Source organism: Phascolarctos cinereus, unplaced genomic scaffold (assembly GCF_003287225.1).
Source record: "Phascolarctos cinereus isolate Bilbo 61053 unplaced genomic scaffold, phaCin_HiC Scaffold_3;HRSCAF=262, whole genome shotgun sequence".
NCBI lineage: Eukaryota > Metazoa > Chordata > Mammalia > Diprotodontia > Phascolarctidae > Phascolarctos > Phascolarctos cinereus.
This window is the reverse complement of record NW_027555736.1, coordinates 25,687,628-25,693,928: the sequence shown is the minus strand read 5'-3', so window position 1 is coordinate 25,693,928 and position 6,301 is coordinate 25,687,628.

The following is a 6,301-nucleotide window of genomic DNA, read 5'->3' as shown; positions in this document are numbered from 1 at the left end:
GAGCTCATAATCTAATGTAAGAGATAACATGCATTAATTATGTACAAAGAGGTCCAGCCAGGTGGTACAGGGAACACTGCCTGTAGTCAGGTAGATTTGAATCCAAATCCAGCCTGAGACACTTACTAAGTGTGACCAAGCCCCTTAAGCGCTGTTTGCCTCAATTCTTCATCCGCAAAATGGGGACGCATTGGAAAAGGAAATGACAAACCATTTCAGTATCTTTGCAAGAAAACCTCATAGACTAGGCCATGGGGTCATGAAAAGTTGGACACGACTGAATGACTGAACAACAATAATGTATTAAGAAGATACATACAAGATAAATTAGAAATGATCACAAGGAGGCATGTGCACTGAGGGGGACTGGGAAGGGTTTCTTGCAGAAAGTAAGATTTTATCTGAGACCAGAAGGAAGCCAACAGAGCTAGGAGATAGAAAGAGAAAGAAAAAAATTCCAAGCATGAGGAAGAGCCATTAAAAACACACAGTCAAAAGACAGAGTGTCTCATGTGGTGATAATAAATAATAATAATAATAATAATAATAATAATAATAATGAAGCCATTTACCTAAAGTGGAAAGATAGTATGCCAGGTTTAAAAATAGGGAATCCATTATTTATGGGGGCAGAGCTACTGGCAATGAGGCCACTGTGTCCTTTGGAAATTTCATGAGGTGTTCATAGCAAATTGTTACAACCCAAAGGAAAAAGTTAACAAAAGAACTGCCCAGGCCCCATGCTGAGTGTAAGACTAAAGAGATGGGCAAGCCAATGCAAGACTAGGCCAGCATTTTAAGGCCAGGGATTTGAACTGATGTGGGCACTTCTTCTACCAAGTCAGAGAACAACTTTCCCTCCAGTTTTCATTCTTCATGATTCTTGTCCATGTCTTTCCATAAATCCTTCATGGAGCCCCTCCTTCCCAGACACATCATAGGCTATCTTCTCAATTTTTTAGTATTAGGCACATGTGTCCATGCCCTGCACGTCTGTCCATCTATTCTTTTGGCTCCATAACCAGCACATCTCCTTTCCACTCATTCATATTCTCAAGGATCTCTTATGTAACTTGGCTTGGTTAAGCTGTTATTGGTACTTTGATTAATGTGTGTGACATAGGTCTCATATAATTTATACATATAAGTCTTTTTCCCCTTTATCTGATCTCTTTGGAGCATGATAGTGGTATCCTGGGGGAAGAGGGGTACCATAGTATAGAGCGGCCCTGGGGTAAATGATGAGGTGGGAATTTGTCCCTGGGATTATGATCCTCCCCAAACTGAATTTACCCCAGACACTGGGAATTGCTAGTTAAGACTCTTCTGCAGCCCCCATACTCATCACCCTTTGCTGCCTGCTGATCGTCTCCCCATATTTGGTCAGGTTGGTCCTCAGAGGATAGATGCAGTGTTAATAGCTAGGCTAACGGGTATGCACAATTTAAAAATTTGGGGAAATAGTTCCAAAATTATTCTCCAGAATGGGCTAGTACAGTTCACAGCTCCAACAACAATGTACCTGTTTTCCCACAACCTCTCCAATACTACTTATCATGTCATTTTCCCTTTTTGTCATCCTTGCCAATCTAGTGGGGATGAGATGGAAGTCTCCAAGTTGCTTGAGTCCTCTTTTTTAGATCTACTGGTCAATCTTTCCTGGGTTGACCTTTACCTTGAATTGTGCCCCCTACTTTGCATCCTTAACTTTAGCCCAGCTAGACAGGCTTGAGTCTTTGCAATACATAAAAGGAGATCTCCACTGAAATTCTTTTTCAAGGTAAAGCCTATCAGAACATGGATGAAACTCTAGATTCTCAAAAGCAATGCCAGCAGAATGGAACTTCTGTCTTATCTTACTAAACTGGAAAAGACTTCAGATTTGAAGCTGGCTATGAACACTGTATCTGTCCTCTGAGAGCCAACCTCGCCAAATTTAGGAACATCATCAGCTAGTATACCAAAGAGTGATGAATGTGAGAGCTGAGAAAGAACCTTAAATAGTAATTCTCAGCTTCTGGGCCAAATTCAATTTGGGGAGGATTATGATCCCAGGGACAAATTCCTGCCTCACAATTTGCCCCAGGGCCACTCTGAAGCTATGGTACCTCTCTCCCCAGACTGAATTTGCTTCAGAGAAGGATGTACTCTAACAGGGAGTCGTCCTAAAAGACCATGTCTCTAGTGCCCCTTTTAGGGCACTGTACTGTGCCTCTATTGATAGGGGGAAGGCGGTCCGGGAGATTACATCCCAGCTTGTCACTTGTCCCCAGATTGCCTAGGAATGCACTGTTCCCTTTGCTTGGGTGTAATTTTCTGAGAGGCCCCTGAATTCTCCCACCCCTTCAATCTCTCTGGGAAAACCCTAACGTATCCTCTGTCTATAGGCAGATCATGGTTAGTAAACTTTTCCCAGGCCACCACTTGCCCTGAACTTAAGAGTTCCTACGACCCCCTGCTGGGATGGAACAAGGTTTAAAGAAATCTATCTCCTCTCCAGAAAAGTAAAGCACCTCTTTGTGTAGAAAGTTTCTAGACAACCACATTGCTTTCCATGAATTGCCTCATATCAGTTTTTCAAAAATCAGAGTCTCACTAAGTCCCTCAAGTCACTGGGGTTTTTTGTTTGTTTGTTTTAAAGGTGGGGGATGGAGGAAGGGTGGGGAATATGAATTTGATGTATGAGTAAATGGGTTACATTTGGTAACATATAGTATTACATTAGTAATAGGCATGTGCCCCTCTCTGATTGACAGGATGTTTATTGAAATAAGCCACTTGGTAAATGAAAATTTCCTTAATAGGAAGTCTTAATTCTGTATTGACTAAGTTACCATAAAAGCTTGGATTGGTTTTTCTAGGATTTCATTGGTAAGAATTAGAAACATAGCAATGGGGCTGCTCTATTGGAGTATTGTAAACTATAAATAAAACATGCAGATGTTTATTAAAAAGCCAATGCTAACAGTCACACAGAAGCAAATCCATGCTGGCAACCTAAGCACCACTACCACCACCACCCTCCTGCTTGCTCCCAAGCATGGATGTGAACATTAACTCAACAAACGGCAAAACTCATAAAATTTGACGATAAACCTTCACCCCCATCCAAAGATAAGTCCCTTTGTGATCTAGCCATAGATAAGTCCTAGCCTATTAGTTGAACCACCACATATGAAACACCAAGGAGGAAGGAAAACACAGGCTCACGTCATGATTTTGCCCACTTTCCTCAGAGTCAGTGTCTCAGAACAGACACACCAAAAAAGTTTCCAAAAATCCCAGTAATTCAAATGTGTCTGAAGACATCTTACCTCTCTATAAATAGCCATTTCTTAGAATTCCAGCGACATACACCTGGACAATAAGGCAGGACTAAGGATTCCCTATCTTCCCTTCCTTGTGTGACCTTCTCCTCCAACTTTCTACCTCTGGCACAGGGATGGACAATCGAATCAATATCACCATTGCTACTATGGAGAGTATGACAATCTACAACCCTATGGTTCCACTCAGAATCCACATGCTTACTTTGTGAGCAAATGCTCTTTTTATTGGCCACCACACCCTACTCCTTCACCCTACTCCATTCCCTCTCATTTCTCTCTACCTTACTATTGTGCTCTCTGAAACTCCCATTCAATGCTTAACAAACTATCGTTTTATTTGGACCTATGTTCTCTCCCCAGAAATCGCTTTGCACATTTTTTACTTCATTTTCTATGTCCATGTTGTTTCTCCAATAAAATGTTACTTAAGAGCAGGAACTATTTCTTATTTGTTTTTGTATCCCCATAGCCTAGCAGAGACCCTGATACATAGTAGACAATTAATACCTGCTTTCTGAATTGAATTAAATCTACAAGCAACAAAACATGTTACTCAGGGCTTCCTTCATATATGTTTATCCTGTATGGCTGAATACCAATTTGATGTTCAAATTCTTTAATGCTCTGAAATCTCCCTCTAGGCTCTATAATATTAAAATGTGTAAGTATTGGCAAGAAGGTCTACTCATCCTCCTCCTTGGAAGCCACCAACACCACCACAAGCTGCTCCCAATAAATATAATGGAGTCAAGAAGCCACTTGTTTGTGATGGGATTTGGCCATGTCTCTTTCTATATGTCTCTTTCTATAGTGTTGACTCTACTTGCTTCACTCCATGGTGCTGACAGCTTGGATCTTCAAAGAGACATCCCTAAACCATCTTAGCTAAAAGTTTGTCTTGCCTTTTCTTGCTAGAATGAAAGGATAGAATGCTACAATCTCTTGGTACCTGATTCATCATTTAATTATTTGATCAAGAAGTTCCACTCTCAGAACAGAAATTGGCATCTACCTTGCTCCACCTTTCCCTTTGGTGTTATTCTACAATGGTATATGATGGAGACTCATCCCTTTCCCAAAAAGTTTCCTTTCACAGACTGGAAGTATATTGCCTCTCTTCTCAGCTTTTTCTTCTCTGAGTTGAGTAATCCCCTCACTAACTACTTGTCTCTTTGCATAGGACTTCAGTATATATGCATACACTCATCACTGACTCCAAAGTTAATAAACAAGTCTGAAAGTAAACCAGTTTGCATGCGGGAAAATATGCACAGTGCAAATCATAAATGGCATTTTGTCAAGTAGCCAACTTTTTTGATCTCTCTTGTTTTATTTCTGTGGGGAAAAAACAGCCACATGTTTCTTGCCCTTCCTGCTGATGGAGTACATCGATGAATAAAAGATGTTCTCTGACGCTAATTCATAGCACTCTCTTATCTGCCCACATCACCCTTTGCATTTGTCTAAGGAGTGGGTGGACTTCATAGAAAGAATGATGCTTCCTCATCCCAAACTTTGAACTGATGGCATGACATAGATGGGGGTCTCATTAAGAGGTCGGCACAGCCTTATCATGTAAAATCCTGTTCCCGACTTAATGGATAGATTTTTGGAAAGTTTGTCAGCAGGAAATTCTGGATATCTCTCAAACTCAGATCACTTCACACTGTCACAAAGAGCATTTAAGCTAATGGGCTTGGTACACTTACAGGAACAAGGAAAGGGAAAAAAAGTATTTCTTCTCCCTAGGATACTTTCCAAAATTGTCAATTAATTCATGAATAGACATATAAGGATTCAATTTTCTATCACTATTATGAAGTCAGAGGGATGTGATCAGAGAATAGTGTGCAGAAAGGATGACATTTCAGTCCTATGAATAATAAGCTAAAGGGAAGACAAAATAGAAAAAGAAAGATCGATTAGTAAATTACTAAAATAGTCAAGGAAATAAGGGATGAGGACGTTAATAACGGTGCTTATATTGAGAGTAGAGAGGAAAAGATGGATATGAGAGGTATTACAGAGGCATGGGATTTGGCAATTAATTGAACGGGGAGGTATGGGAGAGGGGGAGAGAAAACTCAAATCTGACTTCAAAATTGTGAGCCTCAGTAATTAGAAGGAGGATGGTGCCATCAATATGAATTGAGAAATTAGGGACAGGTCAAGGTTTGAGGTTGAAGATGAATTTGGAATATATTGTTTTTGACATAATGACCCACACCTCTATCATGTAGTTGAAATGTGGGACTAAAAATCTAGGGAGAGGATGGAAGTGGACACATAGATTATGAGTTATATGCATAGAAGTAATGAGGAATCTATGAGAGTGAATGAGGCCATCAGGGGAAAAAGTATATAGAAAGGAATCTAATCAAGAACAGAATCTTAAGGGATGTCCATGTTTATGGAGAATGAGCAGACAGGAAATAAGATAAAGAAGGAGTCATCAGAGAGAGAGGAGAGGCATGAGAGTCAAGAAAGTTAGAGATCTTGGAAACCGTTGGAGAAGAGTTTGTCCAGGAAAGATTGGGCCATAATGTCAAATGCTATGAGATAGGACAAGGGTCATGGAATTTAGATGAAAAGCAAATATAACTTTATAGGTAAAGAAACTGAGGGTCAGAGAAGTTAAGAATGAGAAAAGAATGTCATTGAACTTAGAAATATAAAGATCATTGGTAACTATAGAGAGAACTGCTTCAATAGAGTGAGGAAAATAGAAGAAAGGGTGCAAAATGTTAAGGAAAAGTAATTGGGTAGAGGAAGTAGAGGGGGAAGCATAGGCTACTTTTTTGAGAAATTTGACAGTTAAGGTCAAGAAGAGGTAGGTGACAGCTTGAGGGAAGGGCAGACTCAAAGGAAGATTATGATGGAAAGACCTGAAAGTGTTTGTAGACTGAAGAGAAGGAGCTAGTAGAATGGGAGGGATATATGAAAGAGAGAGAGTGGGGATGACTGATGGAGCA